Genomic DNA, 22,201 nt, shown 5'->3' with positions numbered 1-22,201 from the left:
AAGATTTTAAGCAACAGCTGGCCTTCTGGAAATCCTATCAAGTCGCCTCTGAATTATCCCTGAACTTTGGATAAAATATGACAGGTTATGTAGTCTCTGCCACACTGGTATCTTTAGTCATTAAAAAATAGAAATATGTCACTGAATAATCTAGAGACTGTAAAAGAAGGAAAAAAAGAAGAGTCTGTCACGCTTCGCTGAAAATAGAATTTCAATTAGAGCTGCCGATCCTATCTTGCAAATGGCATTTCTCAGATACGACTCTTAAAGCCTGACTTTGTCACCAGCACAGTTAAACTGGTTTTTGGCCTGATAGTGATAGGACAGCATCAATAATCTTTCTAGAAACTGATCACCTTCAAGCAGGCTTCAGAGGACAGGTCTTCCTAACTTTGAGCAGCAATGAGCAGGATTTCTTGATCGTTTCTGTTTTTTTGTCGAGCCGCTCACGGATGCTCTTTGGAGCAAGACATCATCACTGCTTCATTTTCTCATTATCATGAGGGACGATCAATGAGGGCCACTGAGAGCCATTCCTAATTTGCGTAAAGGTCTGTCTCGTGTCAGGGCTGATCCCTTTATTTAATTGGTTATGATAATAATCATGATCATTATTAAAAAGAGGCCAGTTTCATTTTCTATCATTCTAAGGCTGTTGCATATATTCCCTTGCCTCTTCTGAGATGGTAGATGTAATTTAGATGAAATGTCTTGAACTCAGTAATGATTACACATTGTTTTTATGCATGCCTTAGACTGGCCAAGGGGGTTTATTTTATTTATTTATTTATTTATTGCATTTATACCCCGCCTTTCTCCCTCTCGCAAGGAACTCAAGGCGGCTTACATTATCCTCCTCCTCACCGTTGTATCCTCACAACAACAACCCTGTGAGGTAGGTTGGGCTGAGAGTCTGTGACTGGCCCAAAGTCACCCAGTGAGCTTCCATGGCCGAGTGGGGACTAGAACCCGGATCTCCCGGCTCCCAGTCCGTCACTCTCACCACTACACTACACTGGCTGTCTTAAGACATGGGTGTCAAACCTCTTTTAGCCATGGGCCAAATTCAATTTTGGAGAAGCTCTTGGGGGGGGGCATTCCTGTGGTGGGTGGGACTGAAGGCAAAGGGACCAATTACCAAAAAGACCATCATATTTTAGCTTAAAGCTCTTACTGCCATAACTATGCCTTAGGAGAGGTATTTCAACCTTTTAGAATAGGGGAAAACACACACACACAAACAAACTGGGAAACCACCAACTATCATGGGTAGGGGAAAAGCAAAACCACCAGGTGATGTGGGCAAGGGGCATGGCTATCTGGGAAATGTCAGAGAGACCCAGATTGGGAGCCCAATTGGCAGCAGGTCATGTTTGGCCCACAGGGCCTGAGGTTCAACTCCCCTGTCTTAAGACATACTCCATCAAATGCGGGCTTCATGTGATCATGCAGAACTAGAGCAGTGCAGAGATGGCCTCTCAAAATTCTCCAGCCTATTTGTGGACAGAGAAATTGGGGGGACAATTTCACCAAATTTCTCCTAGGGGAGGAGAAATTCCCCAACAGTTCCTCAGAGATAGGGCTCACTATTGGCAGGGGTTGTATCCACAGGCTCTTTCTTTATTCCTAAGGGTTTTTTGGTTTATTGCACTGCTTCTGCAAGTGGCAACAGCATCAACTATGTTGAGGCTTCCACTCTTCTGAGGCAGAATTTTGAATTTCTTTTGGAGGTATTTTTGAGCTTCCCTGATCCCTGCGAGGTGGCTGAGGGCGCTGTGTGTGTTTTCTCTCTCTATTACACATCTTTCCATTGCTGTGCAGCCTCCCACCTGCACTTTCTGAACTGAAAAAGGCCCATGGGAGGAATTACCTCATGATAACTTTAATTGAAGTGCCAAGGAGGCTACAGGCTGCCACAGAGATTACTGTACAATGACTGACAGGACACTCATGCACACTCCTCAGCTACCTCATAAGTAAGGTAAGCACAAGAACCCAGAACCCAGCCCATGAGGATTTCTCCCAAATTTCTTCTCCTTTGAATTTCTTTTCGAAAGCAATTTCTTTTCTAGCAAATTGGATGAGAATGGTAAAAAAAAATGTGGGAAAAATTTTTGGCACACCACTGTAGAACATCATGTTATGTCACGTCATGCCATACACTGATGGAATTTTATGCTAAATGCCACACATCTGATTTTTGTTATCCTCCTCCTGTTGCACCCTCAGTGAGTTCCCACAAACATTCAAATCTTACTAGCTCATCACTTGCCAATGCCTCAGCTGTTCCTGGCCAGTGAGAAAGTTCCAAATTTGTTATCTCCTTACCCTCCAATTATCTGGTTATCAAAAGTATAAGAACACCATGTGGTTAATGTGGGTTAGACTTTAAAATATGTTAAAAGGGGCTAACTAAATAAATAGCATACATTGAGAAGAGTACTGCAACTGACACAGAAGAATGTCTGTATTGCCAATAAGCAAGTGATCACATTGCATTTAAAACAAAGGACAAAAATATTTCCAAAATTGATTTAAAAACCATCTCTGTTGCTAGGCTGTAAAAATTGAAAGGAGGCAGGGATATGTAGTTTCATAGTTCTAGAAAACAAAAGATGAAGACAACCAGGCATTCTAAAATGTACAAACTGGTTTGAACACAAATACAAAGCATTCTGAGGCATTTGTTTCCAAATGTATGTTCAAACAAGTTCCACATGACTTATAGTGAACAAAGGCAGATGTTCACCCAAACTCAATTTTCCATAATTCTTCACAGTCTCAAGAGTTGTGAAGCACAAGGTTGGCCACCGTGCCATGCAGAGTAATGTCATTTAAAACAAAGAGGCACAGAGAAAGAAGAAACTCACTACATATCATGACCAAGCAGTTCCAACAGGAATCTCACTTGAATCTCCTGGGTTCTGCCCTTTAATTAAGAGAAACAGTCTGATAGCAATGTTGTTCAGTCGTTCACTCATGTCCGACTCTTCGTGACCCCATGGACCATAGCACGCCAGGCCTTCCTGTCCTCTGCTCTCTCCCGGAGCGTGCTCAAGTTCATCGGTGATGCTATCTAGCCATCTCATCCTCTGCCATCCCCTTATCCTTTTGCCTTCAGTCTTTCCCAGCATCAGGGTCTTTTCCAGAGAGTTTTCTCTTCGCATTAGGTGGCCAAAATATTTGAGCTTCAGCTTCAGTATCTGTCCCTCCAATGAGCACTCAGGGTTGATTTCCTTTAGGATGGACTGATTTGACCTCCTTGCACTCCAGGGGACTCGTAAGAGTCTTCTCCAACACCACAGTTCGAAAGCATCAATTCTTCGGTGCTCAGCCTTCCTTATAGTCCAGCTCTCACAGTCATGCATTGCTACTGGGAAAACCATAGCTTTGATTATACAAACCTTTGTCGGCAAGGTGATGTCTCTGCTTCTTACTATGCTGTCTAGGTTTGCCATAGCTTTCCTCCCAAGGAGCAAGCGTCTTTTAATTTCATGGCTACAGTCACCGTCTGCAGTGGTCTTGGAGCCCAAGAAAGTAAAATCTGTCACTGCTTCCATTTCTTCCCCTTCTATATGCCAGGAAGTGATGGGGCCAGATGCCATGATCTTAGTTTTTTTAACGTTGAGTTTCAAACCAGCTTTTGCACTCTCCTCTTTCACCCTCAACAAGAGGCTCTTGAGATCCTCTTCACTTTCTACCATTAGGGTGGTATTGTCTGCATATTGGAGGTTGTTGATAATTCTCCCGGCAATCTTAATTCCGACCTGTGATCCAACCCGGCGTTTCTCATGATGTACTCTGCATATAAGTTAAATAAGCAGGGTGACAATATGCAGCCTTGTCGTACTCCTTTCCCAATTTTGAACCAATCAGTTGTTCCATGTCTGGTTCTTACTGTTGCTTCTTGACCCTCGTACAGGTTTCTCAGGAGACAGGTAAGGTGGTCTGGTACTCCCATCACCTTAAGAATTTGCCACAGTTTGTTGTGATCCGCACAATCAAAAGCTTTAGCATAGTCAATGAAGCAGAAATAGACGTTTTTCTGGAATTCTCTTGCTTTCTCCATGATCCAGCGAATGTTGGAGATTTGATCTCTAGTTCCTCTGCCTCATCGAAACCCAGCTTGTACTTCTGGTAGTTCTCAGTTCGCATACTGCTGAAGCCCAGCTTGTAGGATTTTGAGCATTACCTTGCTGGCATGTGAAATGAGCGCAATTGTGCGATAGTTTGAACACTCTTTGGCATTGCCCTTCTTTGGAATTGGAGTGTAAACTGACCTTTTCCAGTCTTGTGGCCACTGTTGAGTGTTCCAAATTTGTTGGCATATTGAATGCAGCACTTTAACAGCATAATCTTTTAGGATTTTAAATAGCTCAGCTGGAATTAGGGATGTACGAAAGTCCCTTACCTTTCACGAAACTTGATTTGCGGTGGGAGGAGGCGTTCCATCCCTCCCCCTGAAATTCTGGCCGGGGGAGAGGCGCCCCGACCCTCCCCCCTGAAATTCTGGCCGGGGGGGGAGGCGCCCCGTCCCTGCCGCCGTGAATCCTTGCCGGCCAAGACGCAAATGGCGGCGGCCGTAACCACCGCCGTTTGCGTCCCTGCAGTCAGCTATGACAGGCTACGTAAATGTTTATGTAGCCTATCATGGCTGAGTGAAAAAGAAAAAAAACGCGCGTACGCAAATGGCGGTGCCCATGGGCGCCGTGCCGCCGCCATTTGCGTTCCTTATTTTGGCACATGTAGTCTACGTAAACATTTACGTAGACTACGGCAAAAATAAGGGGAACGCTGCATTCCCCTTATTTTCGCTGTAGTCTACGTAAATGTTTACGTAGACTACACATGCCAAAATAAGGAACGCAAATGGCGGCGCCCATGGGCGCCACCATTTGCGTACGCGCGGTTTGTTTGTTTGTTTTCACTCAGCCTTGATAGGCTACGTAAACATTTACGTAGCCTATCATGGTATTTTTTTAAAATCTAGCCATGATAGGCTACGTAAATGTTTACGTAGCCTATCACTTTTTTTGGTGTGTTTTTTTTTTTACTGGAAATGGCGGCGGTGGCAGCCGGTCAGAAGACCAGCCGCCACAGATGCCACAGACGCTGCTGCCGAACCCCTGCCGAACCGCCACCGCCAGGGACATTCGCACAAGGTAAGTCCCGTCCCGGGGGGGGGGCGGGGAGGGCAGACTGTTTTGCTACCAATTTCAGGTGGCCGAATGCGCTGGCATTCGGCCTCCCTGAGATTTGTGGCGAAATTCTCTGACATCCCTAGCTGGAATACTGTCATCTCTGCTAGCTTTGTTGTTACTAATGCTTCCTAAGGCCCACTTGACTTCACTCTCTAGGATGTCCGGCTCAAGTTCAGTGACTGCACTATCATGGCTATCAGGGACATTCAGATCTTTCCTGTATAGTTCTTCTGTGTATTCTTTCTACCTCTTCTTAATCTCATCTGCTTCTGTTAGGTCCCTGCCTTCTTTGTCCTTCATCATGCCCGTCTTTGCACAAAACGTTCCCTTGAGATCTCCGATTTTCTTGAAGAGTTCTCTAGTCTTTCCCATTCTGTTGTTTTCCTCGATTTCTTTGCATTATTCATTTAAGAAGGCCTTCTTGTCTCTCTTTGCTATTCTCTGGAACTCTGCATTCAGTTGGGTATATCTTCCCCTTTCTCCCTTGCTTTGCACTTCCCTTCTTTCCTCAGCTACTTGTAAAGCCTCATCAGACAGCCACTTGGCTTTCTTGCATTTCTTTTTCTTTGGGATGGATTGAGTTGCTGCCTCCTGAACAATGTTACTGACCTCCGTCCATAGTTCCTCAGGCACTCTGTCTATCAGGTCTAATCCCTTAAATCTATTTGTCACCTCCACTGTATATTCATAAGGGATATGATTTAGGTCATACCTGAATGGTTTAGTGGTTTTCCCTACGTTCTTCAATTTGAGCCGAAATTTTGCAAGAAGCAGCTCATGATCTGAGCCACAGTCAGCTCCAGGTCTTGTTTTTACTGACTGTTTAGAGCTTCTCCATGTTTGGCTGCAAAGGACATAATCAATCTGATTTTGATATTGACCATCTGGTGATGTCCATGTGTAGAGTCGTCTCTTATGCTGTTGGGAAAGAGTGTTTGCTATGAGCAGCATGTTCTCTTGGCAAAACTCTATTAGCTTTTGTCCTGCTTCATTTTGTACACCAAGGCCATGCCTGCCTGTTATCCTGGTGATTTCTTGACTTCCTACTTTATCATTCCAATCCCCTATGATGAACAGGACATCTTTTTTGGTGTTAGTTCTAGAAGGTGTTGTAGATCTTCATAGAACCAATCAATCTCAGCTTCTTCGGCCTCAGTGGTTGGGGCATAGACTTGAATTACTGTGATGTTGAATGGTTTGCCTTGGATTCGGACTGAGATCATTCCATTGTTTTGGAGATTGTACCCCAGTACTGCTTTTCCCACCCTTTTGTTGACTATGAGTGCTACTCCATTTCTTCTAAGGGATTCTTGCCCACAGTAGTAGATATGATGGTCACCTGAATTAAATTCGCCCATGCCTGTCCATTTTAGTTCACTGATTCCCAAGATGTCGATGTTCAGTCTTGCCATCTCATGTATGACCACCTCCAGCTTACCTTGATTCATTGATCTGACATTCCAGGTTCCTAAACAATATTGTTCTTTACAGCATCGGATTTTCTTTTTACCACCAGACATATCCACAGCTGAGTGTCCTTTTGGCTTTGGCCCAGCTGCTTCACTCTTTCTGGCGCTACTTGGAAATACCCTCTGCTCTTCCCCAGTAGTATATTGGACACCTTCTGACCTAAGGGGCTCATGTTCCGGCGTCATATCTTTTAGCCTTGTGATACATTCCATGGGGTTTTCTTGGCAAGAATACTGGAGTGGGTTGCCATTTCCTTCTCCAGTGGACCACATTTTGTCAGAACTCTCTGCCATGACCTGTCCGTCTTGGGTGGCCCTGCATGGCATAGCTTATGGCTTCACTGAGTTATGCAAGCCCCTTCGCCACAACAAGGCAGTGATCCATGAAGGCGATGATAGAGATAATGGTGGCCAATGTCTTCTTGGAGAAATTAACCAATCCATATCTAACAAGCCATGCACCACCAGGTGTACATGATGGAGTAGTGAATCATACAAGCTGACATCACTGTGAGGCAGGGGTGTTGCTAGGTTCTTAAAAGATGTGGGGCACTGGCCCATAACACAAATTTGCATCCATATATATAGGTGTGTATATATATATATATATATATATATATATATATAGTTGTTGTTGTTCAGTCGTTAAGTGTTGTGGCGAAGGGGCTTGCGTAACTCAGTGAAGCCATAAGCTATGCCGTGCAGGGCCATCCAAGATGGACAAGTCATGGCGGAGAGTTCTGACAAAATGTGGTCCACTGGAGAAGGAAATGGCAACCCACTCCAGTATTCTTGCCAAGAAAACCCCATGGAGTGTGTGTGTGTGTGTGTGTGTATGCACACACACACACACACACATGAGTCTAAGCACACATCTAAATATATACATATATATATATATATATATATATATATATATATATTGTGTGTGTGTGGTGTGTGCATGCAGTGTGCTTGCGTGTGTGTATAGATTACATACATACATACATAAGAAGTGTGCACTGACCCCCCACCCCCACTTCAATTCAGACCCTGATTCAGCATTTTGGAAAACATCCCGCTTCTGCTCAGGCCAATTTGTAGTTGGACCACTTCAGCTCAGCACCAAACCTGAGTCAAGGTTTGGAAAAATGAGTCTTTATGCTTCCTGTTGACTACCATGGGAAATTAGAAAAAAAAAACCTGTAACTTTTTTCTCTTGGTCAGAACTGGATAATTTCAGGCATAGTAGCCCCGTATTCCCGGTAGTAACCTATGGCTGTGAGAGCTGGGCCATAAGGAAGGCTGAACAAAGGGAGATAGATGCTTTTGAACTGTGGTGCTGGAGGAAAATTCTGAGAGTGCCTTGGACTGCAAGAAGATCAAACCAGTCCATACTCCAGGAAATAAAGCCAGACTGCTCACTTGAGGGAATGATATTAAAGGCAAAACTGAAGTACTTTGGCCACATCATGAGAAGACAGGATACCCTGGAGAAGATGCTGATGCTAGGGAAAGTGGAAGGCAAAAGGAATAGGGGCCAACCAAGGGCAAGATGGATGGATGATATTCTGGAGGTGACGGACTCGACCTTGGGGGAGCTGAGGGTGGTGACAGCTGACAGGAAGCTCTGGCGTGGGCTGGTCCATGAAGTCACCAAGAGTCAGAAGCAACTGACCGAATAAACAACAACAAGCCCCCAGAAGGAGATTACACCTGCCCAATGTCACAAAAATAGGTGCGGGGTTTATATTTTGATTTTCTTTTAAAGGGAACTGCCAATCACATTTTAATTCCTTGGTTGAATTGGATAAAAATTTCAGGATTCATTGCTCCATCAGAGGAGATCATGTCTGTCAAATTTCAGAATACCAGCCACAAGGGTTTTTGTGCAAGGGTGGAGTTGACATTTTGAGGTCTCCAAAAGAGGACATACTTATTTCCCCATGTTCCTTGTGGACTATTGTTTTGAAAATTACAGACAGCCTACAGTTGTCCCTAAGTAAGAAACCAGCAAAGTTTCAGAAGGATAGGTGCAGCAGTTCATGTGGAAGGGGGGTTCTCCAATTGGGGGGGGAGTGATTTGCTTTCCCTTCCACTCACCCCTTCCCCGATAGTTTTTAGGTAAATTTGTAGGAAAATGCACAGGTCATTAGTGGTGTCCCCCAGGCAAGAAACCTGCAACATTTCTGAAGGATATAAATGCATGCAAATTTAGAATTACTAGAATTTATTTACATTTGACCAATGTTAGCAGGAGGTGGGAAGGTGCTATTGCACTCATGTCCTGCTTGTGGGTTACCTGTGGGCATCTGGTTGGCCACTGTGTGAACAGGATACTGGACTAGATTGACCTTGGTCTGATGCAGCACAGCTCTTCTTATGTTCTTAAATAGAGAGTGCCTCTGAGCATGTGCAGAATGTTTTTCTTTCACCACAGAGCACTTACATTCTCCCCCTACCAATTCTATTCCCCTCCATGCAACCATCCCTCCTCATCCTACCATCCTCCAGCAACTCTTCATCAAAACAGGTGTCTTGTTTTGTGCAACTCCTCTCTACCTCCTCCTTATTATGCACAAGCTCTCATTGTATCTTCCTCCCCATAACTTCATTTACGCCAAGACTTCACCAGGATTCAGCCTATGAACCTGTTTTCAAACTAGGGCTAAGTTATGGAGAAACTCTGAGCATGTACTAGTGCCTTTTCCTCACCAGTGAAGCCAGAGTCCATGCAAAATGAAAAAAACAAAAACACAAATGACAAAACAAACATGCATAGGACTGAGCTGAAAGAGTAGTCAATTCATTAGATTGGAATTGGGTAGGCACTGTATTAAGCCTGCAGTACCATGCTCACAACTCAGGACTTATTTCTGAGTAAACATGCAGAACATCAAGGTACAAACCTCCCTGCAAATGTAACTTGTGCTGGAATCCTATATACATTTTCCTGAGGGTAAGCTTCATTAAACATAATGGGACTTCTCAGTAGGCATACATAGGATTGCATAAATTAGCAATATTTTCCTTCCACTTAAAAAACAAACCAAAAACACCTATTTATTTTTTATTAAAGCTTTCTGTGCATAGGAACCTAGGAAGCTGCCTTATATTGAGTCAGACCCTGGGTCCATCTAGTCCAGTATTGTCGACACTGACTGGCAGCAGCGGCTCTCCAGAGTTTCAGGCAGGACTCTTTCCTAGCCCTACCTGGAGATGCCAGGGATTGAACCTGGGACCTTCTGCAAGCCAAGCATGTGCTCCGCCACTGAGCGACAGCCCTTCCTATTGCTGGATAATGGCAACCGACAAACAAAACAGAGTCAGATTTGTTTCTCTGCAACCATGTGAACCCACTCTTCTCAAAGACTTGAGTGAGGAGAAGGAGAAAAGCCAACCCTCTTGTCTGTTTGTATAAAGTCAGATACAGTTCAGAACTTCTCTTGGCCACTGAAGAGAATTTTCTTTAAGAATTCCCCAAGATATGCTCTGGGTGGAATAAAGAAGAGAAAGAAAGAAAGAAAGAAAGAAAGAAAGAAAGAAAGAAAGAAAGAAAGAAAAGGATAGGATAGGATAGGATAGGATAGGATAGGATAGGATAGGGAAGGAAAGAAGAAAAGAAGAATGGTGATTGGAAATGTGCTCAGGGGCGGGGGGTAGAGAAAATTCCCTCATCCAAGTAGCTCCTTTCAGAGAGGTAGTACTTCAGAGGAATTTAGGAGGCTGTGCAGGGTTTGCAAGGATTGCACGTACTTAAATGAACTTTATGAGGTGAGGTGGCTGAGAGCTTTTTCTAGATTTTTTAAAACTGTAGAACCTATTTAAAAGCCCCAGCAGTTTCTCAATCATGACGCCACATAGTCCTAACCCTCCCTTTGGGATTATTTGAGTCCTACAGCTATTTAGGAGAAATTAAAGTGGAGGAGGAGAAAGAAGTTTGTGGAGGCTGATTGGATCCTTTGCTGTACTGAAGCTACTAAACTTCTGCAGAATCCAAAGGTTCCAGTTTGGGGCAGTAAAATCAGACGCCATGTGAAATACCAGTATTTCACATGGAGCTCTTTCTTCCCTTCCTTCTCCCTCTTCAAAATTTCATTGCAGGCACGCTCCCAACCGTGGGCATGTAAAAGCAGAAAAGAAAAGTAGGGGAGAGAGAGGTTTTTTGCACCTCAAAAACAAAACCCTACACCAGAGATTAGGGATAGTGACCTCCTAATGGTCACCTTAAACACCTTCTGATTAGGATCTCTAACCCCCTGGGTGATTTGACAGTTTTTACTTTTTGTTTTAGACTTTGAGAAAAGGAAACTTTCCCCATGGCTAGCACAAAAGCCACTGGACCTAACTGTCTGACATTTGGTGGGTTCAGTCAGCTCCATAGGGCCTGCTAGTTCCACAGATTCCATGAATTTATGTGGAAGCACAAAAAAAAATATAGCTCTTTACTTTTGACAGATTTTGTTGGAAAAAGCAAATTTTATCTATGGCTAGCACAAAAGCCACTGGGTCTATCTGCCTGAAATTTGGCATATTCAATCAGCTCCATGGGGACTGCCAATCCTCCACATCTCATTTATTTATCATACAAACTAAAAAAGTTATGTCCGTTTTCGTTTTCCAATGTAAGTCAATGGGAAAATGTAAAAAAAAAAAAAAAAGGCAATTAGGACAGTGCAAAAGATCCAGGACACAGCTCAAAAGATCTGGGGCCCATGCCCAGGTAGGCCCATTTTTAATGATGTCCTTGCTGTGGGGTCGCTGCTTTTCATACAACGGAAGAGTACTGTGAATAACTTAAGTGTGGAATGATGAATTAGATGGGGGTGCACAACCCATGGGCTGCATGCAGCCCTCAGCTATGAGTTGAGTGGCCCCACACACTGTTCCCCACAGCAGGAAAAGACTGCAGAAAGGAGGACCTCAGAAAGACCAAAAGAAAGGAGGCTTTCTTCAACAATAAGCAAGGAAACTCTATTCTTATCTCTGGTCAGCGACCGGAGACAAGAACAATTCTAAGCTATTTAAGTTTTAAATACCTTTACATTTTAGAATCGAGCTGTGCTTTGCACTCCTGAAAGTTGTTGCGCTGGCCGCTGAGGCTAATTATTAGACTCAGAAAAAAATATGGTGACACTTCACATACCGTAAAGCAGTCTGACAGGATTTAGGAAATTCCTGTAAACTTTTTATGGGACATTTGGTCTGATGAGCAAACATACCAGAGCAGGAAGAAGAGAGAAGTTCCTGTTGTCTAGCAAGAGACAACTAATCCACCAGTGCAGGCTGTTACAGAATCATAGAATCACAGGGTTGGAAGGGGCCTGTAAGACCATCACGTCCAACCCCCTGCTCCATGCAGGAAGCCTGATTCCCCGGCAGTCTCCCATCCAAGTACTAACTGGGGCTGACCCTGCTTAGCTTCCAAGATCAGACATGATCAGGCACATCCAGCCTTCAGGACATCAGTCAACCATGGCTGGAGCCAGCAAGGACTTGAACCTGCAGTCTACACCTGCAAATGCCCATGGTAGGACTTCTGTAATTGGTGAAAGCACACACAAGCCTGGCAAATTGGAATTGGGTCCAGAATTCAGCAGGCTTATGCTCTCTGTTTCATAAGACAGAAACCTTGGTGCACTGTGCATCCAGCTCAATCTGCACACACAGAGCTAAAATAGATGATGGTCCAATTTTTATTTTTATTTTTTAAAAAAAATACTTTTAGTGGTCTCTTTTGAATCAAGGAAATGAACCAGAAAGGCTAGTGGAAAAGGCAAAAGCAACTCTGATAGCACTTGATCAGCCTTTTAATGCCTCATAGGGTTTGGCTGTAAGTCACCCTGCCTCTTGCCACCTAGAGATCCAATGTGCTCTCTTGTAGGAGAGACTTTCTGACCAGCCTCCACTTGCAGTGTCTTCTCTGGTTGTCAGTCAGACAACCCTACATCACCTGCTACCCATGTTTGTCATGGGGTGCCTGGCACTGGCCTCATGGTGCTGGCCTGGCATTAACCTCACTATATCATGGTAGTGCGCCTGACAACTAATCAAATGTGTATTTGAAACATGGGTCAGGAGTGTCAGGGGTGTTTCTGAGCACAGGGAGTGGGATAGTAGTTCAGATTCTGAAGATGAACCACCAGACATGGGGGAGGTATTTTCCCAGGCTACTCCAGACATGACTAGGCAGGCTCCTCAGGTTTCAAAGGTCCAGTCAGCAGAGGATGAGGGTGCCTCTTCACACACACACACACACACACACCCTTGTGAAAGATAGTGAACAGGGGGAGGTGGGGTTTGAAGAGTCTGATTTAATAGATGCCAGGCGCAGGCACAGAGCTAAGGGAGAGAAGGCCGGGACAGAACTTAGACGGTCTACCTGATTGGCCTTGCGTGAACAGCTGCGCTTAGAAGCAGAGAGAGAGAGAGAGAGAGAGAGAGAGACCTCCCCCACACCCCTTAAGTTAGACTAGTGAGACTGCCTTCCTCTTCAAATGGCGGGCAACTTTCGTAGCTACCTTTTGAAGCCCCTGAAGGCATTTCCTTGTAGACTGAGAGTCACTGAGAATTTGCATCTGTATGACCCTGTGAAGTAATGGATTAAAAGCTGTAGACTGAAGCCTCTTGTCTGTGTTTGTTTCGGCGTTTGAAGTTAAGTGGGGGCAAAAGGAATCCTGACAAGGAGTATGTCATTTTTTGTTTGCTTGTCCCCTATGCCAGTTGAGATGTAAGCAAGGTAATGGTGGTGTGGTCTTGGCCCAGTGCAAAAGACAGCAGCTCCGGGTTTAAGCCAGGCAGGATTGGAAACTACAGCCAGAGCCAGCATCAAGAGTAGGCATGGTTGGGCCCTGCTGAGGACCCACACCTCAGCAGGAGCCCACAGACAAGAGCTCACTGGACTTCTTCCTTCACTTCACCATTGCAACCTTCTTGTTCACCTGCCTCTCATTCTGGTGAGAAGGACAGGCACTTGATGTCCTTGCCTTCTTGCTTGATGGTTCTCTTATTTTCCATGATAAGGAAAAGGAGGAGGAGCAACAAGCTGGTGACAATGGTGGTGAGAAGGTAGTCCATGAGGTTGTCTTGCCAAGGGCCTCAAAAATGTGGAGCCAGTGCTGCCTGCAGTCTTCAGATCCCAAATCAGACGCTACATCATTTGTACCCTCACTAAAAGCCTCAACCGTCTTCCACCTCCAAATACCCAAGGGTGTCAGGGCGCCCCTGTTGCCTACTGAATTCTCCAATAGCCAAAATCAACAGTCAGACAAAAGGGCTGCTTTCCACGGCTTTAATTCCATTTATCCTAATGAGGCATACAGATGCTAATTGCTTGAGACTCAGAGAAACTACAAAGGAACAGCCACCTAGGGGTTTCTAAGGGTTAGGACGTCAGTTGATCTCTGTTTGGGAAAAATGCAGCAATTCTCTGAACTTAAGGGGTGGGAGGGGAAGATCTCCCCCTCTCCCGTGATGCTTCTGGCCGCAGCTGTTGACATTGAGCCAATCAGGCTGTAGGGATGTACGAAACTCTTACCTGGCTCTGTGCCGGGCAATCCACGGTGGGGGGGAGGTGCTCCATCCCTCCCCCCGGAATCCTTCCTGGCCGGCTCTGCTCTGTGGCGACTCCGTGGAGCCACCGGCTGGGGCCGCCCACAGCCAGACATCCGGCCGCTGGGCTGCACAGGGACGCAAATGGCGGCCGCCGTAGCCACCGCCATTTGCGTCCATGTCTTTAGCCATGATAGACTAAATAAATATCTATGTAGCCTATCACGGCTAAAGACACGGACACAAATGGTGGTGGCTACGCCATTTGCGTCCCTGCCCTGAGCTGTGATAGGCTACGTAAATACTTAAGTAGCCTATCACGGCTTGCCAGGGACGCAAATGGCTGCTGCTGCCACCGGAGCCGCCGCCGCTGCCAGCGCCGCCACCACCGCCACCGCTGCCGCCACTCCCACTGCTGCCGCCACTGCCACGGCCAGGTAGGCTCCATTTCACGGGGCTTTTGAGGGGTGGTGGGGTGGGTTGCTCCGTTCCGCCACGGATTCTGGGGGGGCAAATTTACTGGAATTCGGCCTCCCTGGGATCCATGGCAGAATTCTCTAACATCCCTATCGGGCTGAGCGCCAAAGCTCGGCTCCTGTGATCTCTTGCTTGTGCCTGCATCTGCACCTCGCATCTAAAAGTTCAGGTTGGCCCTCCCTTTCCACGCCTGGTTCACTGTCGCTCCCAGGGATGTGAGAAGGGGGGGCTTCCCCTCCAGCTGCGCCTCTGAAGTCTGAGAGCATTCCTCCCTCATGAGTTGTCCCTCCTCCTCAGAATCAGAGCTGCTTTGGGACTCTATGGGCAGCTCAGATCCAACCCTGACAAAGGATGGCCTGATTGAGCCCAGCTGGGATGGGGGCAGCAGGGGTACTTCTGAAAAGGTTTCTTGGTTTGGGGCTCCTTCAGGCACCACAGATGAAAGAAACAAATGAGACGAGCTAATTATTTGCAGTGAAAGAAGCAAAAACAACTCTTGTGGAACTCAAGCCTACAACTTTGACTGCCTCCCTGCCAGCTCTCTCTTTTCTGATCCCACAAACACCTTGTGCCAAAGGCACTGACCTTGTGGCGCAATGGTAGCGCGTCTGACTCCAGATCAGAAGGCTGTGTGTTCGAATCATACCAGGGTCAGGAGTCTGAATTTTGTTGGTCCTAGCTGAGATACAGGCATGAGGATGCCTCTGCAGCTTTGGCTCAGTGCAAAAGACAACAGTCCTGGGCTCAAACCAGGCCAGAATCAAACCTCAGCTATGGTATCTTTTGTACCACCGGTCCTCTCACTAGAGGCTTCTTCTCTCTGCCTTGGGGGATTTCTACACCAGCCTAAAATCCTGCATTTAACATGGGGCTTTCCACTTCCGTTTTAAATGCAGGATCACAACTGATTCCCTTTACACACGCTTCCTTCTAAGTAGATGGCCATTCCCATAGTGTTATGTTTCCATGAAGAGGCATTATACATGCTCCAGGTTCAGCAATACTTAGGGATGGGGGAGAAATCGGCCACGGACTCCAGTGAGGCCAGATTCTAAAGAATCCGGGGCCCCGGAGTCCATGGCGGAACGGATCACTCACCTCTGCTCCCCGCAGGACCCGTCCAGGTCGGATCACAGTCCACATCGAACCTGCGGAGCTGGCCATAGTGGGTGCCATTTGCAACTGGTCGGTTAGCCTAAATGCAGCCATTTACGACTGCATTTAGGCTAATCGACCAGCTTTACGGTTGCAGATGGCGTCGGCTACGCCATTTGCATCCCTGTTTTTGGCAATGATAGGCTACACAAATATTTGTGTAGCCTATTGCGTGAACAGGGCCACAAATGGCGTCCAGTATGCCATTTGAGTCTGGGGGACTGACTTATACAGAGATACGGCACGGCAATGGCTGCCGGCCCTGTCGACTTTCTCTGGTCCTATGGAGCTGGCGGCCGGCTCCACAGGGCTTCGAAGCAGAGCCAGCCTGGATGGATTCCGGGAGGGAGGAATGGATCACCTCCCCCCATTGAGGATTCCAGGGGGAGGAACGGATTGCCTCTCCCCCCCTCACAGACCCCTGGCGGACTGGAGGTAAGGGATTTCGTACATCCCTAGCGATACTTGCTCCTGGGTTCCTGCCCATTTTCCTCTTCTTGCACATTACTGGTGGATGGGGACTGACACACGGACAGCCCCCCCACCGATCTCCCCGTGCCCCACTTCCCTCTTCCACGCTTTTGGCCAGTCCCTGCTGCTCTGCCCCTCCTCCGCTCTGCCCCTCCTCGCTCCGTCCCCCTTTGCTGCTGCTCTGCTGCTCTGCCGTTCTGCCACTCTGCTTTGAACGGGCAGGCTGAAAATGGCGAGGAGCCAAAACGGCACAGAAGCACCCATCAGACGTTCGTCGCCACCTTCGACATCATGACCACACCCCCAACAACCACACTCAGCCCTTCATTCACGCTAGGGGAGAAGATATTCACAGGGAGGACATGGCGCTCCATTTGCGCATATCTGGAAAAAGTTTCCGTTTGGGGAAAACACGGGAAAGGTGGGAGGAAATAGTGGAATAATGATTGGGCAACGAGGATGTCATGTCATGGACCCGCACAATTCAGTGAGTGAGCAACCGCGAATGCGTAATAAACTTCAGGTGTGGAGGTCCAGGGGAGCTCTACACCTGAAGTTTATTGCGCATTCACGGAGCTCCCCTGGACCTCCACACATCGGAGGTGGGACACGTGTAATCCACACAAGCACACCAAAGCCTGGCAAATCAGAGCTGAGTGCTTAAGGTAAGCAGCTTATGCTGCCTGCTTCAGGAGACAGGAGCCTTGGTGGCTGTGTGTGTTATCTTGTCTGTTGAGCTGGAGCTGCCTTGTTTTTGCCCAGCTGAGTCGGTAAGAGTGGTACCCCTGTAATCCCCCCCCCACCCCTGTTTTCCTATTTCTGACTCAGGCCAAGCATAAAGGAAATGAATGGGACAGGCTCCTCTTTCAGAGTGAGCGAAGCTAAAGTGACTCTGTCAGGACTCTAAACTGCAACCTTTGAATGTGTCACTGCCCTGTTTGCTGCCGTCCAGAAATACAACATGCTGTCCGTTACACCACAGCCACCCCCCCTTCAAACTCTGTCAAGCCTTTGTCATGGGTGGGCAACCTTGTTAACCCAAGGGCTGTATGTGGTGCCAGGTGGTGGGTCAGGGACCACACACACATGCGCACATACATCATGTGTGTGCGCACACACACACACACACACAACATACATACATACACACTTCCCCCGTCGACCTACCCACATCTCAGCAGGCAGATATGGGGAGGCTTAAGTCTCCCCTCCCTGCCTGCTGAGAAGGGAACTCTGGGGATTCCCCACTTCTATTAGTCCACCAGTAAATACAGCAGACAGTCCCACACAAGTAACTTTCACCGAGCATATCATCTGCAACTGTCAGTGGTTGATTAGCACTGGCCATATGGTGCAATGGTAGCGTGTCTGATTCCAAATCAGAAGGCTGTGTGTTCAAGTCACACCACGGTCAGGACTCTGCCCCTTTTTGGGTCTCCCTTTTTTGGGTCTCCCATGCCACCTGAGGTGCAAGCAAGGGGATGGCCCTGCGGCCATGGCTCAGTGCCAAAGACAGCAGTCTAGGGCTCAAGCCAGGCAGGACTTGAACCTGCACTCTTCTGATCCGAAGTCAGATGCTGTATCCATTGTGCCACTGGCCCTCTTGCTAGAGGCTTCTGCTCTCCACCTCCACCTCTGCTCGCTACAGATGGGACATCTGTGGCAAACGTCCTTCCTCAAAGCACACGGAAACTCAGAATGAACTGAACTTCATAAGCTGTTGCAACTAAAATGTTACAGGCGTGACGCACGTATGCCACACCTGGCCAACAGGAGCCAGGTGCAGAATCCAACAGCACTCCCTGCTTCATGAGATGGGAACCCTGGTGGCAGTGTGCTTGAATCCATCTGCTCAGATGGAACTGACTTGTTTGAGCCCAGCTGGGCCTGGGGGTGAAACTGAGCAAGGTAAAAGTGAGTCTGGTGGTGAGACTGAAACCTACAAAATTTGAATACCATAGTACCCTGCCTGCTGCTGCTTAGAAGTAGGAAGCTATAAGAAATTAGTTTCAATTCATTTTTATCAGGATTTACCCAATTCACACCTTTTGGACCGAACAAGGAGTCGGATGCAAGCTGTGGTCAAAGTCCGAAACTTGCTATGTGATGTGTTCACAATGTGGTCTTGTGAACCCTGCAAAATGAGTTCAACAGCATGTGTACATTTGAAAAATGCGCACGAACAAATGTGTACTTTTGAAAACTGTACACAAATGTGCTTTAATCAGTGGGAGAAGAATGCGTACATTTCAAAGATGTGCGCAACTGATACTTTTGGAAAAATATGCATGAAAGTATGGATGTGTTTTCTTGTGAAAAGAAAAAAAAACATAGTGTGCAATCTGATATGGACTTGAGTTGGAATGAGCTTCAAGATGGAATTTGGAAAACTTCAGTGAACTCATGTTTTGCTGATCCATATATCCCAGTTTAGAAGCCCACTGTGTTCTCCATTGACAAGCCCCAATACTATCCCACCCAACCTAATGTACAGCTGCCACCAACCTTGTGGTGCAATGGTAATGTGTCTGACTCCATATCAGAAGGCTGTGTGTTTGAATCACACCAGGGTCAGGACTCTGACTTTTTGAGGGGGAGTGCCTCATGTCAGCTGAGATGCGGGAAATGTTGAGATGACCATGTGGCCTCAGTACAGTGCAAAAGACAACATCCGGGGCTCATGCCTGGCAGGACTCAACCCTGCAGCCTTGTGATCCAAAGTCAGACATGGTATCCTTGTGAGGTCCATGCAAGCAAACAAAAGCCTCCTCCTCCATTTTATCCTCACAACAATAACCCTGTGAGGTGGGTTGGGCTGAGAGTCTGTGACGGGCCCAAAGTCACCCAGTGAGCTTCCATGGCTGAGTGGGGACTAGAACCCGGATCTCCCGACTCCCAGTCCAGCACTCTAGCCACTACACCATGCTGGCTCTCACATCAAAACCTCCTTGGTCCATTGACATCAGAGACACAGCTGCTGGAAATAGGCTTTAACTCAAAAGTTTAATAAGAAAGACTCTCCTAGTTACAGCACTAGTAGTCTTCAAAGAGAACATAAAACAATTGGGGAATCGCTCGTTCATTAGGATAATTCTCTCCACTTTCACCTACAGCAGGTACTGACGCCAGGCAGGTAAATAACACACACACACACACAATTTCTCTCTGCCAAATGCATGAGAAGCAACAGCGCCCACAGCTGCTAAATCTGTCTCTGCTGTTTCCTCCTGCTACCTTTCCTGGGGAAAACACCGACTCCTCCAGTCTTGAGCAGGAAAGTCCATTGCAGACTTTTTGGAACTTGGTTTTAAAGAGGCAATGGAGGAAAGGAGGTAGGCCTCTTCTCTCCCCAATACGGTAAGCAAGCAGCGTCTAGGGAGCAGAGTTTGTTGTTTCCCAGGTAAAAAGCTGTTTCTCATTCCTGCCTTGCGTCTCTTTCTCTCCTGCTGACTGGGTCTCTGTTAATCTCCCTGTCTCTTCTTCATCTCCCTCTCCCTCCTCCATCTATCTCCTTTTCCCATTTTTTAACCAGTTTCTTTCAGCCCACTTTCCCCCCTGTCATCCACTCCCTCTTCTAGGTGAATCCCATCACAGCGATTAGCACAAGCCTCAAGCATGTGCCGGCTGGCGCCGCTATTCATTTGCACGGCTCCCGCTCGCCACTGCCCTGGCTTAGCCAGCCTCCTTGAGCCCAGCATTTGGAAGGGTGCAGGGTGCCCTGGTAATGCTGTGATGGGTCTGGACACTGGGTAAGAGACAGAGAGCCCTGCTGATCCCTCACAATAACGTATTGCATCCAGAGAGTTTTGAGCCCCAGCACCCAGTACTCTTTATTGTTGGGGTCAGTCCATGTCCCCGAAAAACTGTACAAATGCCTTTCAAGATGATGCCTTCTGTTTGGTGTCCTCCTGGCTCCTTCCCACAGCTTCAACAGCTTTGCACTAAAGCATTTAGCTGGATGAATGGGAAGCTTTCGTTTCGGATCTTCAATTGATCTAGTCCTGATGTTGCATTAGAAGTACTGAAAAAACTATACACGACAACTAATAATGTAGTGATGGTAAGTGTGATTTCAGTCTTTCTATGTATTTCACCTACTCTCAGAAGAAGCTTCCCCCCACCCCCCTTTTTAGTATATTGATCTCTTCAAGAGGTGGGGTGGTGGAAAAGCTTCTAAATTGAAGCATGTATCACACAGTTTTGTCAATCACAGTTAACCAGCAGCATTGGAAGGAAATTGCTTTCCCTCAATCGGTCCATTGCAGGCTGTTAGACAGAACTCATTACTGTGCAAATAAGGCTGCCAGCTGGTTGATGCCTTCCTTTGCCTAGAGGTTACTGATGCTGACGCTGGTTAAAATGGTGGTTCAGAGGGATCAGTGAAGAAGATGAACTATTTTCAAAAGCTCAGGTGGACAGTGAGATGCTAGCTCTGTACATGTTAATATTTGCTTGATGCTAAATAAAGGTCTCAGGTGGCTCACAAAGGAATCTTTACATTCACTAGACAGTCAAAACCCTATTTAAAATACACAATGGAACATTTCATAATTTAAAATAAATCCATGAATGACAGAAGTGAACAAGCAAAAATCCTCAGTTGTAGAAGCAGATTTCTCATTAACTAACTTCTTAGGTGTGTGAGGGCCAAAACAGACATACACTTAATTTGGTGTCTAGCAGCTACATTGCTCTCTCTCTTTTTTTTTTCTTTTTTTTTTTTGTCTAGAGTAGGTTGAGGGGCCCTTGATTTGGATCAGGACTGTGTGGAGGGTAAGAGGGCTATTAAGATCTGGATCAACCCCCCGCATGTGCTGTAGAATAAAAATGGAGGGTGGGGGCAGAGATGTAGCTACTACACGGATTTAAAGTAATGTTTGTTTTGGCCCTGAGTTATGCTTCTCGTGAAAGGAATAAGTTCCTTTAACATTGCGCATGGCGTTTATCGAAAAGGAGATTTCCAGTTTTGGAAAAAGATAACCTCTTGTGAAGGGATGATTCGGAATACCTCTGACACTGCTGCTTCACCTTTTTGACAGATATTTATATACAGGTCTCTGTGTTGATGCTATGCTACCATGGTTCTGTTTGAGATTTAGGTGAATATACAGTCAGTAGAGATGGCATGAAACTCATGAAAAAATAGAATGAAGTGAATGGCATATTCAGTTTAAACTAAAATGTTGTGGACTTGGCATATGTCAGATAGCCAGCACAAGTGAAGGAGCTGCTGTTACAAGACCCCCACTGCCCAGATTTCAGTGCAGCTGTTCATATCTTAGGTCCAAACATATTTGATGGGGAGAGGGGAACAGGACCATAATTTCAAGGTAAATTAATTGACATTAATCATCCATCTTGCTTGTAAATACTTTGGGCAGTATCCAACGGGGTCATTCTGCAAACTCAAATAGTGCTAGTGGACCTCCGCTGAATCTTTCTGTTGTGCAAGTGGTTACCTATTATATTGGTGCAATGAGTTGTTCAAGCAGTTGTGGTTGCACAAGTGGTTACGCAAGAGTTATGTGCAATACGTTGCACAATGGGTTCAACGAAGGGTTGTACAAGGGTAATACGCAACGTTTTCCAGAACGAGTTGCAGAATGCATTGCAGAGTGCATTATGCTAACATAATGCACAACCTCTTGCACATCCATATTTGGGCAAACATAATTTTAGTTGGATTCTTATCTTGGATAGTTCAGAACCTAGTTTCTGCTAGCGCAACATCTCTTCCACTAATGGAATGACACAGTTGGATGCTGCCTTTTGTAAGCACAGCTTACAAGTATTACCCATATTGTCCTAAAACAAAAGGAAAATCAGGAAGCAAATTTCAGAAAAATTAAAGTATAATTGGAGGAGATATCGGAGGAACCATGGAAATATCAGAGAGAG

General features: G+C 46.3%; 2 non-coding genes across 2 annotated transcripts; both read left to right on the top strand.

The window, feature by feature from the left end:
- Positions 1 to 15,259: 15,259 nt before the first annotated feature.
- TRNAW-CCA (transfer RNA tryptophan (anticodon CCA)) lies at positions 15,260 to 15,331 on the top strand. The gene has a single exon. It is a non-coding gene; the product is annotated as a tRNA-Trp (tRNA).
- Positions 15,332 to 17,645: 2,314 nt separating this feature from the next.
- TRNAW-CCA (transfer RNA tryptophan (anticodon CCA)) lies at positions 17,646 to 17,717 on the top strand. Its single transcript has one exon. It is a non-coding gene; the product is annotated as a tRNA-Trp (tRNA).
- The last annotated feature ends 4,484 nt before the right edge of the window (positions 17,718 to 22,201 follow it).

This window comes from Heloderma suspectum, chromosome 7 (assembly GCF_057233095.1).
Source record: "Heloderma suspectum isolate Gila_16-S chromosome 7, 16-S_ref, whole genome shotgun sequence".
Lineage (NCBI taxonomy): Eukaryota > Metazoa > Chordata > Lepidosauria > Squamata > Helodermatidae > Heloderma > Heloderma suspectum.
The sequence above is the reverse complement of the archived record's forward strand: the minus strand, read 5'-3'. Positions and strand labels throughout refer to the sequence as shown.